Source organism: Pithys albifrons, chromosome 2 (assembly GCF_047495875.1).
Source record: "Pithys albifrons albifrons isolate INPA30051 chromosome 2, PitAlb_v1, whole genome shotgun sequence".
Lineage (NCBI taxonomy): Eukaryota > Metazoa > Chordata > Aves > Passeriformes > Thamnophilidae > Pithys > Pithys albifrons.
Genome location: NC_092459.1, coordinates 8,448,723 through 8,467,322, shown reverse-complemented (window position 1 = coordinate 8,467,322; position 18,600 = coordinate 8,448,723). Strand labels below are relative to the sequence as shown.

The window sequence follows — 18,600 nt, the reverse complement described above, 5'->3', positions numbered from 1 at the left end:
GGAATGGTCTTTAGCATGTGCTAGTTCCCAGAGAGATAGTGCTATTGATGTGAGCCTAAAGGGCACCAGGGAATATATTAACAATTGAACCAACCATATGTATAACAGCTCTCAGACTGCTGCCCTGATCCTGCCCACTTCCCTAATACAATTATAATCAAAGATTTTGACACCAAACTGGTTTTTATGCCTATTTTCAAAATGGAAAACTTCAGAATCACTATCTAAAATTGTTTGGGTGTATAACAGCCAACATTACAGGAATTCAGAAAACATTCCTGTATTTTATTATGCAGTTAGAGATAACCCAAAAACTTACTTGCTTACTTCCAAATAACTTATCATTTTATGAGGAATCCACTTTCCCAGATCCTCTTTTCTCCATTCTTCTCCAAGAAGTCTTGATGAAATCTGATCCCCAAGCCAAAAAGACAAGGAATTTTACCCCAAGGCTCTAAGCAGATATCCTAAAACTTATCCGGTTCACAAGGAAGTAAGCTGAAGGAATATCCAATATGTGGGTTTGGGTGGTCTTCCAGTCCTGAGCTCTTCAGGATTGTGAAGATTACCTAGATGATTCCATTTCTATCAGTGTTTGGAGTAACACTGTGACTGAAGAGCAAACTGCAAGGAAAAGCTGATAAACACAGTAAATTTCCATCTGAAAGAAGGCATAACTACCTATTCACACTAATTACGATGTTGTCATGTTGAAGGAAGTGTGTAAAAACTCAATTTTTAATTCAAAGCAATTTTTCCCTATTGGTGTTGATATCACTTGCTTTTCTTTTTTAAGTTTCAAGACTGGCCAAATAAATTTTAGGCTATGCTCTTATAAAAGGCTTTACTGCTCTTTTTTGCCTTCTTCCCAATTATGTGGCCAATGTCCTCTTCCCTGTTTTTGGCAGTAAGCAGCTGCTTGGCTTAGGGAGCTCAACAGCCTGTGTAGTCCCACAAGTAGCTGCACATGCAGAAAAGATAGAAAACTCGAGCATTTCTGATAAATTGACGGCACCAGACATGCATAACCCAGAAGAAAAGAAGACTTGAGAAGGAAGCATACTAACTGTGTTCAAACCTAGCACAGGTTTCTGCAGAAAAGAAAGGAATGTTTTCTCTGTGCCAGAGGGGGGTAGGACAAAAAAACCAATGGGCTTACATTTCTGCAAAGTTGATTAAACACTAGGAGAAACATTCCAGTACTACAGATAGTGAAGGACTAAAACACATTGCTTAAGAAGAGTGTGGAATTATCACCACTACAAGCCTTTAAAACAGCTGTTTTTCTAACAGCTGTCCACAATGTCCTTAGCAGAGCTGGTTAGACCTTAGGGCAATGCAAAGTACCACATGACCTCTCAAAATTCTCTTTCTATTCCACTTTCTCTGACTGCATGATTGGATTCAAGAAGTTGCTAATCCATGCCCTGTCACATTATGTGATAAGTAGAAGCTAAAGGGGAAAAAGTCACCATCCAAAAGAAATACTAGCTTGTTTTCTATGTAACCTAAACCTGAATTTGTCCAATTTCATCACACAGTGCCTGAGTGGGAGAAGAGAAACTGAGTCATAGGATACTACATGGTGCCTCTAATCCGGACCAGTACCTTTCTGAGAGCTACAGATTCTTCTCATGCTTCATTTTCCTTCTTTCTAACAAGTATAACTATGTCATAGTATTAATTACTGTGGTTTTCCAGACGGAAACCATTGCAGAAGTATTATGTCATTACTGTTCTCTCATATGGATGGACTTCTGGCCCAAGGCAGTCAATGAAGATGGTATCTTAACCCAAATACTTCAGTTAGGAATATAGTGTCTTCCTCTAGAGGTTTTCTAAAGCACTTACCAAGAAACTGTTTCCTCTTGCAAGGTAGGGAACTTGTTATTTCAGCAGCAGTTTCCCTAATCTTCAAGAGTAGCAGGAAATTAAATGTGCCAGAGGCTGCTCTCTGGCCTTCAAGTCAAATGGCAGGGTCAGACTTCATCCACATTATTCAATTAGTTTAACCTACAAAATCAGAAGAGTTCCTTCTAAGTCTTGAGTTGTACTAGAAATTGTTCTGAAATATGTTGACTGGCCCTGTTGAAAAATCAAACCAAAGGATTAAGGGTGTAGCTGCTGGAATTTGAGTGACTGGGAGTATTCACTAGTTTTATTTAAGTTAGTAGTGTGGAGGGCACATGAGTGCTAAAAATTTGGTAAAAGTTGTAGGTCTAAAGTTAGACTGAATTCCACCATGAAGTATGTTAAGTATGTAGAGAGTCAGAGCACATTTTTAATATAGAATCATAGAATCACAGAATGTTTTGGATTGAAAGAGACCTTAAAAATCATCTAGTTCCACTTCCCTACCACAGACAGGGACACCTTCCACTAGACTAGGTTTCTCAGACATCCAGCCAGCCTGGTCTTGAACACTTCCAGGAATAGGATGTCTACAGTCTCTCTGTGCAACTTTTTCCAGTGCCTCACAACTCTTCCTGTAAAGAACTTCCTAATATCTAATGTAAACCTACTCTTCTTCAGTTTAAGGCCATTTCTGCTTCTCCTATCAAATCATTCCCCTGAAAAAAAGTCCTTCACCAGCTCTCTCAGCCCCTTTAGGTACTGGAGGTGTTATGAAGTCTTCCAGGATCCTTCTCTTCTCCAGGCTGAACAGTCTCCACTCTCAGACTCTCTTCACAGGAGAGATGCTCCAGCCCTGTGATCAATTCAGTGGCTCTCCTCTGGACTTGCTCCAATAGGTCCACATCATTCTTGTGTTGGGGGCCCCAGAGCCAGACCCAGTAATCCAGGTGGGATTCAGATATGGAAACTACCTTCTCCTTCACTGGTGTTCCTGTAGCTTCATATGTTTGGGCAAGATTCACTGTTTGGTGAACTGAAGATATTCCTTATAGCTTTCAAGTAGAGACTCATAAGCCTGCATCTAAAGAAGAGTACACTTAGTGATAAGTGACTGGGCTTTGCAGAAGGCAGTTGAGTACATTGGGAGTAAAATTCTAAAGAGACTTATAAATTCCTGCAGATGCAGCTGTAAAGATAATCTTGGTCCAGTCGCATAAAAAAAAAGTGTCCAGTTAAAAATTGCACAAGCACGTGAAATGTTCCTTTACTCATGATAGATTATCTGTGCCATGGTGAATTCCTGGGGCATAATCCCTGAGTTTATCTGAAAAATGTGCTTCCAAAACCATCTTCAGTACAACAGCAGGGAATTCAATTAAAAGAATTCACATAAAACCAAGCAGACCTCCAGGAGATACCTGCTCCTCAGGTAAACACTGCAAAAAGACTCATATTCATTAGGAGATGAGTCAAAAGAAAAGCATCTAGGGAACTTATATAGCAAGAGTAATCAAATGTAAAACTATTCCAAGAACTCAATTAAATATTTAAGGGCATTATTTAGTAAATTTAAGATACTAGAAAAGTATTAACTTATCAAATAATTTTTGGAACAGAAACAAAGACAAGGATATCTGAGGGTTCAGTTATGGTAGAAAGAGAATTTAAGGACAATGGGAAAAAATCAAAGCAAATTGGATTATTTGTATTTGGCTACAAAAGCAGTTAAGGCAACAAGATATAAAGACAGCAAGAAGTACTAGGTTGAGAACTTGGTGTTATGATTGTGTAGGCAATGTTCCCAGGACAGCTGGGAGAGAGAGAAGGTCCCAGGAGAGAAATTACAGGGAACTACCCATTTATAGAGACTGTTTTGTTTTAGAGGGGACTGTATGGTACTAATGATTAATACATATTTTATTTATTTACAAGTGCCATTGTTACCCAGCCAAGTTTTGGTCTCGGTGTTCTGTCCACACCCGAAGCAGTAAACAGGACTTTCAAATAAGGTAGGAGGTATAGATTCAGCTGGAAAAGTGATTTCACCATGACAGGAAACATTGCAAAACTGCAGAGGTTCATCAAATTTAACCTTAATATAGCACCATGTCTCAAAATCAGCTATACACTTAGCCATAAGAACATGAGACACTGAAAGCATTTTGATCTTTAAAGTAAGAACATGGCCAACACACATAGTTGGAAATTCATTACTGGTGCTTTGAGCTAGGTACTACCTCTTGTACGGCCATGCCATGAAGCTCCAAAGAAGAGAGAAGCAAAAACTTCCAAAGAAAGTTTGTTCTTTATGTGCACAAATCAGCAGGCCTATGAAACGTCTCTCCAAAGGATGACATAGATGCAAAAACTTGCATGGGCTCAAGAGGAGACCGGACAAGAACATGGAAAAGAAATATAATGAGGATTATTGACTCAATAAATTATGTCAAACGCAGGAAATCCCCTAAAAATAGTTAGACTCTGATAGAGTATTTGGGGTTGCTTTTGCTACTCTTTAGGTGTCCGTTACAGCCAGTGTTGCAGACCATATGCCTGTTCTTATGATCTTGTGTGCTGGAGCAGCAGCTGAGTAGGATCCTGATTCATACATGGATTATGTCCAAGGTGCACATATCTTGGTCTTGTGTAACAGGGACCACATGGCACCACATGAAGCAAGAGTATAGCACGTCAGTCTCCTTCCTTCCCTTTTCTTTCACCCCTCCTCCTCAGCAATACTGTGGAAGCAGCTGTTTATGTTACTCCTCCTTGGGCCAAAGAATGAATGATGTCTGCATTAGTTTGGAGGAATCTCTCTTTGAAGTAATTTCTCTTTGAACTGCTTTTTGAGCTCCTACATAAAGGTCATTCATCCTTGCACAGAAAGCAGAAGAATCAAAATTTATGGATGTATATCAGAATATTAACATTAAAGCAGAGGTTGATATTTACTGTTTGTTTTGAGTATTTGAAATAATGCTGAAGCTCTGGAAACTAGTCTCATAGGTGTTGGTTAAATGGAAACATAAAGGAGTTGTACCGAACAAATTCATCATGTACACTTTATTTTTACTACTATTTCCCAAAATTTCCAAATTTAATCCTACACTAAGAAGGGGTAAACATCATACTGCCAGGAAAAAAATAACATCACTGCTTAAAGAATAGTTAGTGATAAGAAGACCATTCAGTAGAAGCAAACAGCAACACATAGAACTGCCACTTTGGATGAACACCAGCTGTTTCTGCTTAAGCTTTAGCCAAGAACCAAGGGGAACTCTTCCCTCTATTGCTTTTGAAGATTTTTCATGAAATCTAAAATATAACCACTTCTGCATACTTTTATGAGCATATATATACACTTCCAACATGCCTGTACATATATGAATATTTATATTCCAACACATACCCCACACACAGACACAGGTATATTTTTGCAATTGGCTGTCTCCCTAGGAATAATACTGTGTATATTAAGCTTATTAAGGTATGTGTTAAGTAGGTAGAAACTACTCATTTTTATAATATACTAAAATCCAGAATGTGAGTAGGCAGAAATACAGTTTAGCTGAGGTTTGAAAAAGGTATGAGTTAGGCAAAAAGTGCTTCAGGCAAACCCAAGCACACCAGAAGCTAGCTAATTTATCATGTTTCCATTAAGCTTAGAAGAGATTCTGTACCACCAACTTTTTCATTTGTTTGGGTTTTTTTTTGTTTTTTTGCTTTCCTTCACAGCATAACAGGTAATTTTCAAAATATCAATAGCCTGTTAGGCAGAACTGCTCTTGTGTATATGAATAAAGTTTTGGGCACTTGTTTTGGAGATAATTTGGGGCATTATTAAAGTTTTAAACCTAGTAAGCCATGTTAAGTCTCACATTTGATCTTATCTTGGGTTCCCTTTGTCTGTGTGTGTGGGTATGTGTGTGTGTTTGTGTGCTTATGATTCCTCTTATATCTATGCATTCTATTAATGCCCTTTCTAATTTGTGCATACTAGGTGTTTGGATAACAATGCGTGTCCTTGAAAGGTTTAATCAAATCTCATGGAAGTGTCTTGTTTTTTTTTTAAGGATTTTACTGTTAATGAAAATCCAGAAAGAAATATATATTCTTACAAGCTTCTAAATACTATCAGGCAAACAGGTTCAATGGAATTCATGTTCTGCTTCCAATTCAACTTGAATCCAGCTATAATCAGTAGATCACAAAGGTTTTATATATTTATGTGTGTGTATGCATGTATAAAATGCACAAGTTAGTTTAAACACAGAACATATTTTTAAAATTAAGACTTAATTTCCAGCTCTATATTTACTAAAATAAATAAATTCTACAGTATGCATATATAAGTACAGCCTGAAATCATGGAAATAAGTTTAATTTAAATGAAAGCTCAAGTTCACATATTTTCCAGCTTATACCTGGAAAATATCAGCTTTTATTGAACTTATCTGTAAGTTCTAGTTTATAAGAATTAACGCAAATAACAAGAGTGAAAGTGAGATTAAATCACCAAGATTTCTATCCACATGAAAATGTTCAGATATTTCAGACCCGTGTACTATTATTGTCCATGAGCCTGGAAACAAACCCTGATATAAACACAGAATCCAAACCACAGAACATGACTTGTTTAAAAAGTTAAATTCTGTGAAGTAAGGCAGGAAACGAGATTTATCCTTCTGGGATTTTTTTGGCATGAGCAAGGAACTAGGCATGCTCAGTGCATGTCATATCCTTCATCTATCACTGCTCTCTCAAGTAAATCAATTTTTTTTTTCTTTTAAGCTCAAACCAAGGGAAGGCACCACGGCCACCATCTGAAATGTGTAGAAATCCTTCTGTTTGACATGGCATTAAACAGAAGAAGGCAAATTACAGTGTGTTGCCTTAAGGATTATTGTTGCACATTTTGTGCCTTCTGGCTGTGGCAGTATTTGTTCCTCCAACTTAAATTAGCTGGGCCCAAGCCATTTTGCAACACTGTAAAAATAAATTGCTGCACTTAATAAGTGAATGTTAAACTTGTCACTGTAAGCTAACTGCAAGTTGTTTTTAGTGTCTTCAGGGTAAATTGAAAATCTCTGTTAGGAGCTATGCAGATCAGCTTTCTCCCTTTGAAGCCAAGTTTAGGTTATAGCTAGGGAAGCAGAGCAAACACTCCCGCTCATAAGAATGAATATTTCCAACACAGTCTGATTCTTCCAGATTAGACATTAAGTAAAATTTTGGGATCATGAGATCATTTTTATTACACGATGTTACACTTGTAGGATAATGTTATTTTAACATCAAGATGACCGAAGTGTTTGCTTAGGAAATTGGAGAGGAGGGAAGTCCTACAATAAGGTAAAATATGAGGAAAAGGATCTTTGGTTGGCCAATTTTCCCATGTAGGTCCAAAGAGCTTTCTTCTGCAATCAGCCTTGGTGCCAGCCTCTTAGGACTTCTTAGCCCAAATTGAATGGTATGTCCTCCTTCAAACACCTGCAGGCTGGAAGCAAGATGGACATGATGATGTAAACAAAACTTTATATGGGTGAAATTTGGGAATTAGGTCCCTCACATACACAACCTCTTTGACATGCATTACAGCTGGAATGCAATGCCATTTTTCTCATGCAGACTTGTAAATCTGGGAGTCAGTCAGTCAGCCAGTCAGCTTTGCTGTTCAAAAGTCCCGCTGCATAAAATCATATCTCTTCAGGAACACAGCATTTTGCTAAAATAACAAGAAATTTAATTTTATGTGGAAAAACTGAAACAATGTATTCCTTGTTACATACCTCAGGATGTCTGCACAGAGATAGTTCAGCTGATGAGCAAGCCCAAGCAGGTCACTGGAAGGAAAGTTCAGGGCTGGAGGACTCAGCTCGAGCATTTCCCATGTTGTGCCTCCATCTAGATACTCCTGCAGGACCTGTCCCTGGCCAGAAAGGGAGCAAGTGATTCCTGACAGGTTTGTGGAAGATCTTTGTCAGATCCCCAAAATACACCTGGCAGTCTTTCCACAGGTGTTGCATACAGGGGGAAAAATACTACTCCAGTTCTACTTTTAGGGGAAGCTTATTGGAAATTTTGTGAGGAAGAAAAAACCCCAAGTACTTTTCTCTATTTACTATTAAAGAATCAGTAAATCAATGTCAAGTGGTAGATCTGAGAGTTATTCAAGAAAAGAGTGGAAAAAGAACGTGATGGCTGGGATGTTACTCTCCAGCTTGGGTTTTGCAGATGAGTTCCTTCTTTCTTGCTGGTTCTGTTCAGTGAGAAATTTTTATCTTCTCTAGAAAGTACAGAGAAATTGAAAGATTTTCAACACAGGCTGATTATAAGGAGATGTAGCCTTACTACTAGTCTCAAGTGACCTGCGTAGGTGAGACAGTAGTTTAGAAACTCAGCCTGTGCAGACCCTGGTCCCTCTCTTCGAAGACTGAAGCTACAGATGCTTGCTCCAGCAGTGGCTTTTGTGATAACCAACACCTCCTCTGGGACCTGGACTAAGCCCAAGTCACTATAGCAACAAGTTTCACGGATTCATTGCCAGTAAATATTGTGGTAATTGGTTACTGAAATCTAGGGTAAGTCATTATTCATGGTCTCAGTATCAAATGTAATGAAGAAACATACTTAATAATGACTTTTCTAAACCAGTCCTTGCAAGTTCCTTCAGGCAGTTGACAACATTTTAAAGCACATAATTAAATACAAACAACAGAGATCTGTAATACAGTGAAAACGAACAATACAATTCAGTGTTATAATGGCACTCGAAGATAGTTTTGGGGGTTAAGAGTGGAAGCCTTGCCAAGCAAAAGGAGATATCCTGAAGATTTAAAACAGATCTTTCTAAGAAGACAGAGATAAAAGTAAGATAAATCAGTTGTGGAAGCTTGATGAGTTTGTCCACTCAAGTACTACTATATATTACCTTACTGTCTGCCTCACCAGTTTTGCTAAGTACTCATACAACAAACACTCAGAGAGACAAACTGAAACTCTTCAGGCAATTTAATAAATTTTCTCACAATTCTCATAATTTCCTTCTTTTTTCTGCTTTTTCTTCTTCCTTTTCTCCCTTCCTCTCATGAGACACAGCATCCCTCACTTTAATCCTATCACAGGTAACTAGAAACTGGTGCATGATCAGCTGCAGCTTTTATAGAATAGCTTTCATTTGTGGTGAAAAGGAAGCAACTTTTAAAAGTATTCTGGTACAACTGGAATTGCTATTTTTACTAAACTTTCAATTAACTCACCTTTCAATCAAATAATTTCATTTATCTCAGAAATTATTTCTGAAATACTTTGCTGCAGTAACTCTGAGTGTTTAAAAGGAAATATGGATCATCAATTGTCTTTTGATTGGTATTCTTTGCAAGTGAAATACTTTATTGCCCATCATACTAATAAATGTTAATAATTGAAAGGGGCTTTTGCTTCACTGCCCTGATGATAAAGAACTGAAACCAGTAGGACCAAAGAAACAAACATATCAGGAGAGCCTGAGAAAGCCACACAGAAACTGAGAGATGTAGAAAATTAAAATATAAATTAATACATTCTGGGATTTTTTGCTTTGCCTCCTGGTTTCTGAGACATCACAGTGCACACAGGTTACTCAACCAAAACTTTCTGTACTATAAGAATTGTGGAATGCTCTGAGTTGGAATGGACCTTAAAGATCACCTGGTTCCACATGCCTTGCAGATGACACCTTCCACTAAACTATGACTAGACTATGTTGCTCAAAGCACTATCCAGTCTAGCCTTGAACACTTCCAGCAATGGGGTATCTGCCACCTCTCTGAGCATCCTATTTCAGTGTTTTACCAGCCTTGTTGTGAAAAAACAATTTCTGTACATCTAATCTAAATTGACCCTCCTTCATCTTGACAACATTACCCTTTGTCCTATTGCTATGGACCATGCTAAAAATTCTGTCCCTATCTTTCTTACAGTTCCCCTTTTAGGTACTAGAAGGTGATATAAGCTCCTTATTTTCCATGTGTCGTAACACAGTTTCGAGGAACATCTGTTCCATGATCTTGCCAGCCATTAAAGCAATACTGACTGGCCTGTAGTTACCCAAGTCTTCCTTTTCTCCCTTTGTAAAAAGGTGGGGTAAGGCAGTTAAATGCCTCCCTGATACCTGATCCCATCAGATCTTGGAAGCTAAGCAGGGTTAGTACTTGGATGGGAGACCTCCCGGGAATACTGGGGGCTGTATGTTCTAGTCCCGAGGACTTCACTGTCACAGCTTGCTCAGCTGTGGCAGATGAACCTCAGGACTTAAAGGGTGGGGCCAGTTCTGCACACGCTGAGCCTCACCTAAAAAATCCACTGCACAGGCTGGAAGGGCACACCCATGTGGGGAGAGCCCTTCCCAAATCTTCGTTCATGAAGCCAGGCCATATACATACACAAAAAGGTGGGGTATGTTTCACCTTTTCCAGTCAGTGGGAACTTTATCAAACTTCCACATTTTCTCAAATACAATAGTTCCCTCAGGTCCCACAGGCTTGTGACCTTTCGATTCCTTAGATGGTTTTGAACATGGTCAACTTCTATGGTGGGCAGTTCTTTATATTCCCAGAACAAACCTTGATGAAATCCTGAAAAGAAAAGAAATTTATTCTTCTTCTGTGGAAAGTCCTTTAGCCCAGCTGAGCAAATGAAATCCCTTTCATATGTTTTCCTGCTCATCAACAGCTTTGCTGCCTTGCTGGGTTTGGTAAATATTTGATTTTCCGTTACAAAATTTGAGGGATAGAAATAATTTTGAGATGTTTTCACATGGCCAATTCTGCTCATTTCCCATTGACAGTTCTATAGTGCTCACATAGATCTGCCAAGGGTGGAAATGAAAAACTGAGTGTTCCTGTACCAGGCAAAGGGGATTGTTGCTAACTGTGGCTTTCTGCTTCAGAGCCAAACTGCAAGAAATCCTGCGACATGAAGAACAGATCAACATGCCTTGTGGGAAACTTTCTTACTTTCTTCTAGTAGCTGAGGTCATCTTCATCTCTGCAGGACGAACATAGATGAGTGGAGGTGTGCATGCTGTGAAAAAACTTATGTCTGACCAGTAACAGAGCCATAGGTCAGAAAACAGAGAAGTCAGAAAAAAACTGCCTCTTTTTTTTCCATTTTGTTATTGTGTGACTAAGAAAAATTCTTTATCTTTTTTCATTTATGACCTTCACTTTAAAAAAGAAATTATGTCTTTGTAATGGGAAGAAGTTTCTTTCTGGATTTAAACTGTTGATTAGTGAATGTACATTGGCATAAATTATATTAAAAGAATGTTTTTTTCAAACTACAGTGTCTGGTGGTGATGTAATCCCTATTCAGGTCATATTTGGGGTGGATAGTTTTGTGGGATTTATAATCTGGTCTTGTTTTCAGCAACGAAAATTGATTTTGACTAGCAAACATTTGTGAGGTTTTTTAATTTCAGTGATTATTGAACTAAAAAATATTTTACCTTCAGCCTAAATGTCTTTTCCCATTTTTTAATTTTTCTTCTGACTTACAGCACTAAAACTTGAAGTTGCATACTGACTTAGCCATAAAAATCAGGATATATGTTATGCACTTTGATAGTATATTGAAGACCACTTTGTACTTATCTGTGTCAAGACCTATTCTTGTCCAAAGACTGTTGCAAGAACTTGACCTGCAGAGCTTTCTCAAATACAGCATCCCTTGCTAGGCTTAGAAGTATAGGACAGAGCTTTAGAGGATGGAAAAGGACAGAATTTTAGAGCATAAGGAAATCCAAACTGAAGTATTACCAGTGCAGGATACTTAATCTCTTATCCGGTTAACCAGAGAATGGCCTCTAAAGACAAAAAGCTTGGACAGCACCAGTACTGCATTTTGAGGCACCATGACATAGTATAGGAAATATGTGAGCTTAATCTATTTCTTGGCTTGGCAGAACTGCAGCAACTCAGTGGTTATTACTGAGCCAGTGCGCGAGCAGGTAGCAGAGCCTGGAGAGATGCAGGTGCAGGACAGAGGGAGCTCAGACAGGGCTGCAGCATCAAGAGGATTCAGGGTAAATCCATCATCCTGCAGCCAGGGTAGACCTTCACCCTGCTGCCTCTAGCCCCACACTAGATGTGATGAAGGTATGAGTTACTGGGGACAGAGCTGTGGTTACATCTTATACCACAGCTCAGTTGACGCATGACAGTAGTTAAGTAGCAGCAAGATGATCGTGTGTGTAAGTTGTAACTGGTGTGGCTTTGTCTACTGTGGTGCTATCTGATCTGGTAAGGGAGATGACAAATATATGGATTTATTTAATTTCTTCATTTACATTTGCGATAATTCAAAAAGACGCCTTTCCAAAGCATCAAGCCTCCCCCCTCGACATCGTTAATAATTCTATAAAATAAAAGCACCATTAAAGTAATTATTTCCACGTGCACTGAGTCAGCCAGCTGCCTTCTGAAACTCCTTCCCACCCCTTTATCATTGTGGGAAGCCTACAATCAGCCCTCTCCAAAATCTCTATCGAAAAAATGTCTGGACAGAGTGTTGCTACAAAGTGAGGTTGTAAAACGTCTTTGTGGAAGGCACAAAGCTTTTCCAGAGCAGAAATAGATAGCATGAATTTGTGTCATTTTCAACCTGTTATCTAGAGCTGTCTTTGAGCTGGGTGCCAAAACAAGTTACCATTTGTACCACTGTCTTTCTTTTGTTTCTATCGGGAGTTTTACTACAGAAAAGAATGGATCAGTTTTTTTCCTGAAGTTCCCTCATTCCACTACCAATAGCCAGTTTACATTGACTGGTCAGCTCACCACTGGCATGATATAACGCAACCCTTTGCTAAAGATCTCATAGTGCAGATGTGTTGATTCTAGCAGCTTTTTGTTGCAGTGTCCCCAGTAACACCGACTTTTCTGCAAAGGGCTCATATGAGCCTTGTTTTGTGTGAATTTGGCTCAAACTATACTAGGTAATACAACAGAGACAATAAAGTGAGCTGTTCTGTTTCTACCTGTCTGTATTTCTGCAGAAATGCCATCCCTGAAGCCAAATTATACTGGGATACCAGAGTCCATTCTAATAGAATCTATTACATATTACTCATGCAGCTAGATGATTTGAAGGCTGCAAATCAAAATTATAGCTGCCTATAAATATGTATACATGGAAAAACTTACCATAAAAATAATATTTAGATAAAAAACAATTATATTAAAATTGGCAAAGAATTTAGGCTGATCATTTCTGAGCATTATAAGAGTTAGTGGAGAGATGCTCAAGAACCATAGTAGGAGTAAAAAAACCCCATAACTTTTAGCTGAAGAGTTTGGAAAAAAAATGTGCAATAAGAGGAACCTGGCTATGATCCCCCAAATCAGACCTTACTACAGACATAGTGCAGAGAAAAAATGCAAAAATATGAAGTTGTGTAAAGTATATTTCTGTGTAAAATGCATCCCATGTTAGCATTATTCCTTATGATATCATACTGTATGATGGTTCTAAATACAATAACCACTTGTCATACCTCCTATGAGAATTGCATACCCTGAAAAGTTCCCAGTTGAAGCTCCTCAGATTGGCCTTGTCTTGGCAGATCCTCTGGAGCTCAGGAGTATTTTTCAGAGGTTCCTCTATCCAGATGCAAGTCACTCCCTGGATAGCAAGAAAAGTTGTGCAGAGATTGCCTGTGTTTACTGAATTCACAATGAAGATGTATGATATCAGCAATTAATCAAAAGACACAGAAATGGTTTAATATGTTCCCTAAGAGACTGTTGAAGTGGATCTTGCTTTAGAGCAGAGAGGAAGAGCAGTTTTTCTACAGGGGTTTCTTCCCATCTGAGCTCTGGCTTTGTGAGCATTGAAATGTCTTTCAGGAAACCATGATCTCACTCCAGTTGCATCAATCCTGCCATGTTTGGGGACTAGCAGAGTAGGAAGACTGAGAGAAATGTTGTGCTAAAAAGAAATAATTATAATTTACTAAACAGGAAATTATCTTTCCTCCTGAAAACCACAGTGCTAAAAAAGGAAAATGTTTCCTCTTCTAATAGCTTTGTGATTATGATAAATAGAGGTAATAAAATCCCAAAAAGCAGAACAAAATCTTTTTTTTAGAAAGCAGCAAATTATTGTAACCCAAAGTAATTAAAGAAACACAATCATTTCCTTCAGTTTTTCTCCTCAGCAGGGAAGAGTGTTCCTAGGGAGGGGTAATGAAGTTCAGCTGAACTTTGGAGAAGGACTATAGCAAACTGTCCCTACATTACACATTTCTCAAGCTTTCATACTACTGGATTGAAGAAAGAATAATTCTACCATATAGACATCAAGCCTGAAGAGTCAAACATGGAAAAGAATCACCTTTAAGTGACTCTCTCCTCTCTGTTTCCTCAAATGTGGTTCTTACCTGTGCCAAGAAAGAATAAAATTCAACTTTTCTAATTTAAAGACAGACACATGCTGAGGGACAGTAGGGAATTAGGTCTATATGAATTAGTTTTTTTCTATTTCATACAAGAAAAAACATTGAATAATGTAGAGAAACAAGTAATATTTCTCCCACCTCTCCAGTTTTTCTTTAGTTCTCGTTACTTTGTAGTTGAGCTATGGAATGGATTCCTCCCACTACCTTCTTCCTGCAATCAGGATCCTGTAGGATTGATACCTGCATTTTTCCATGTTTTGAATTATGTTTGCTACATAGCAAATACTAACTTATCTCAAACTGAAGTTTCCTGACCTACATATGTTATTTCTTCTCTCATCTCTGTAGGAACTTCATCCACAGATGAATAATACACATCACAAATTTTTCTCACAACAATGACTTCTGTCCATCTTTATGAGACATTCAGTTTTAGTCCACCTTTATGATTGTGTGTGAGATAGGCATGCAGAACTAGATACAAATGAATACCTTCTCTCCTTAGCCTGCTGCCTTGCTTCCCATTAGCACTTTAAAATTGCCCTGGAGACCAAAATGATATGTGCATCTGAGACGGGTTTGTTATCCCTATGGATTAGACACAAATAAACAATAGGCATGTCTCAGGGATAAAGAGGTGTCACACTGAACACAAGGTGATGTGCCTTGTAGCAGGAGTTTTGCCAGTCTTTGTTAGAATGTGTCAGCTCTAATTGTGGATTACAGTCACTGCCCTTTTGCCTTTAGAGCAGCAGACATTCCTAAAGCATAACATTAACCTTTGTGGACATAGCCAAAGTAACCAAATGGACATCTTCTACCCACAGTTCATAAAATCTATAAAAAACCCTCAAAAAACTGTCTACATTTCTTTTTCTTTTAATTAAAATATTTATCTTCCCTCACAGTAACTCAGATAAATAGTTTTTTCCTACATCTTCATAAGTGTCATTGTTCTTATATACTCAACTTGGAAAACTACCCCATTCCTGTTCACAGTTCCTGGGGACTTTATGGACCAAAAGCTGTCATGACAGGCATAGGGAAGAGCAGTGCATCTGTGCACTGGAAAGGGCCTGCACAGAAGGATGAGCAAGGCACCAGCTCCAAAGGGTATTTGTTGCTGGGCTCTAGAATGTAGAACAGCTGTGAAGTGGTGGCTTCACAAATGCCACTCTCTTCTTTGCAGTGTGGAATGGAGTGACCGACACTCATCCCACAGCCCAGGGTGAACTTGGAGGCATTGTAGTAGATATTTGATACACAGATATGTGTGTCAGGCCATTCTTTTTCCTTTGTTATTTGATTTTTGCTCTGTTTTTTTCCCCTTAGTGGAAGCTATCTCAGTGCAGAGCTGAACCACTATACTCACCAATTCACCAGGTCCAGATGTTGTATTTTGACAGAAGTCTTAACAAAAAAGGTTGACTTTGTCATAGAATTCTGTTGTGTTCTTCTTTTTAATGTGTCTCTCCCTTCCAATCCAGGGGGATCCTCAATGCTCAGTTTAGATAAGACATTAGGCTTTTATAGACTAAAGGGAGAGGAATCCCATACTAATTCAACAGCTCCAACTTTGTTGATTTGCACACAGATGGTCAGAGGAGTGCCAAGTACATTGCTGAAATGCTACATTGTGCAGTCAGTTTACTGTCAACACTTTAGATGGCACATTTGGCACTGATAGGATTTTGCAGGAGTCAATATGTTGTTGCTAAGATATTATGCCCAAAATATTTTGGAGTTTATTGGAGGAACTCTGCAATTTCCTTATTCTTTGCTATGTCTTCAATGCAGGGGCTACTCAGTTAAAGGGCAGTAGGCAGTCATTAACAGGGTGATGGGAGGAAAATTGTTCATAGGAGGAATTAAGGGCTGGAAGAGGCTGACCAGAGAGGGAATGAAGTCTCCATCCTTGAAGACTTTCAAAGCCTAATAGGAAAAGATCTTTAAAAATGTGTTCTTAGAAGAGCAGGAAGTTGGATTCATGACCTCTAGAGATCCCTTCCAACCTAATTTTTTCTATGATTCTATGATGGAACAATTTTATGCCATTTAACTGCTGCAAACATTTTTTGGGGGAAGGCAGCAGGATTCTTGACTTTTCTTTCTTTTCCTCTCAGAGCCTGGGTTTACAAGTCTTCCAGGCATGCTGCAATGACCATTTCTTCTCACAGAGTTTTAAGAATCTCAGGGATTAATAAAGATGGGTGATGTGGTTTGAAGAAGGATTTAGGTGAAGGTTTATGATATCTTCAGGTAGTACTTCTAAGAGAGGATATTCAAAACCACTCAGTATTGGCCTAAGTAGTTCCACTGACATCACTGGGTATTTCACCATGAATGTGAATGGTGGCAAAAACTAGTACTTTAGAAAATCCTGTCAATAGTATTTTGGGAAAGTCTATGGCTTGGAAATCCCACAATTAGAAACATATTGAATCAAAGTCTCCTAATGAACATTGTGGATTTCCTAGCTAGGCCTCTAACTTCTGACAGCCACCAGAAAAAAAAAATTCTCCAAAGTTCTTTTTCCAAAAACTATACAGACAAGAGGATGAAAGAGGAAAGAACATATGCTACAATACTAGAATTACAAAGACAAAAAACAAGAGCCTACCAAAAGAATTTAATACTATTGATAAAATACAGACTAATTTGAATAATTTTTCAAAATGACAGCTCTTTTACTAATGAATCACTAAAATATTTTTCATTCAGCTAACATTATTTTAGAAATTGTGGTACACAGAAAGGATATCCCTTGCTGTGCAGGGAAACATAATATGTGCTCTGTGGAGTAGGAAACTTTAATGATATATGCAGTTTTGTTATTAAAAGTGAGTTATATATTTTGTTGTACAGTGGAAAATTGTGACCCAGTATAACATATCTTCACATTGTTTATAACTTGAGGAAAATCAACATTCTGGGTTCTCAGTTCGCACAGTAGGAATTGCATTTATTTTGGCCAAATGTAATTTATATAACTGCAAGGAACAATAAAACATGAACTTTATAGTGTTTTCTTACCTAAAAATAATATAGAGCTTGTAAAAGTGAAGAGATTATTATTGTAAAGAAAAAGACAGTAACTTAAAAGCTGAAGCTCATTTTACAGCTATGTAAAACTTACCCCAGCTCAAGTATTACAGCACCTGTGTCTGCATTTTCTTTTGAGAACAATAATCTCTGAAAGTAAACTTTATTTTCTCAGTAGCTGCAATCACTGCTGCAGGAAAAAAACACTAGTATTATACAACATTTTCTTACCTTTTCTTACTTATCAGTAAGTTGAATTTGCCAAAGTCCTAGGGAACTCTGCAGAGATTTGTACCCTTCAGCAATATAGGTAAAAACGGGTTGTTCTTCAGGCTCCTATCTCATCCTATATCCTATCCTGTCCTATCCTATCCTATCCTATCCTATCCTATCCTATCCTAAAATAATATGAGTTATGGGCAGACTTCACCAGTTGGTCCCTGGGACAAGAACTGAACTTTGACACTGTTTTGTTTATTAAGACAGTATAATGATTAACCTCAAATATATTTGGTTTATCAGAATGCACTCCAGTGTCATAGTAAAAGCAATAAAATGCCAGGAGTGATTAAATCTTTTTCTTATCCTTTCTGTGATGGGAGAATACACACAGGGTGAAGTACAACTTCAGTTTCACAGATAGGTAAAATAAGCTCCAGAGATAAGGAAAGGAATCTTTTAAAATCTGATGAAGGATTGTGTCAGAGTTGAGAACAATTCCATTGGTCTCTTGTTTTCCAGTCTTTTTCTCTTTTGCAGAAGTTAATTTATTTATTTTTCTTACTCAAAGGGGATACTCTACTATAATTAAAGAGAATGTGCTACTGAAAATATGAAACTAGAACAGCAAAAAACATAGACAATACCACCACTGACAGCATAAAAGTAATCTTGCAAAAGCATATGTACCACAACTAAATTATGTGTGCTCTTGCAATGAGTTTTCAAATCATCACATGAAGCTTTATTTTTAAGGCTGGAGAAGGTTGAGTTGCACCTCCCTGAAGAGACCTCAAAAGGGAGATGAGTGGTTGACAGGCCTACCATTTCCTGCTAGGCTGATCACCTCTGCTCCCACACTTTCTGTGCTCATGAGATATGTTGCTTGTACACAACTGATTCATATGCAGCAGCCACCTGTTCAGAGTAGATTTTTTTTGTTTTCTAAAGGGTTGATGTTAGTAGTACAAAGACTGATCTTGTCACTCTAGAACAAAAAATTCATTAATCTTGAAAAATCAAGAATGAGATATTCTGCTTTGGAATACTGA

The 18,600-nt window shown here is 38.1% G+C and overlaps 1 long non-coding RNA gene across 3 annotated transcripts; it reads right to left on the bottom strand.

The window, feature by feature from the left end:
- Nucleotides 1-346: 346 nt before the first annotated feature.
- LOC139668257 (uncharacterized) lies at nt 347-17,732 on the bottom strand. Of its 3 annotated transcripts, XR_011697006.1 has the most exons (6): nt 17,561-17,732; nt 13,405-13,512; nt 10,302-10,469; nt 7,644-7,783; nt 1,852-2,013; nt 347-411 (listed from the first exon to the last, which is right to left on the bottom strand). It is a non-coding gene; the product is annotated as an uncharacterized lncRNA (long non-coding RNA). The 3 variants fall into 3 exon arrangements; XR_011697005.1 differs by lacking the exons at nt 347-411; nt 1,852-2,013 and adding an exon at nt 4,874-7,351; XR_011697007.1 differs by lacking the exons at nt 347-411; nt 1,852-2,013 and adding an exon at nt 4,874-7,351 and having other exon boundaries at nt 7,644-7,777.
- Between the last annotated feature and the right edge of the window lie 868 nt (nt 17,733-18,600).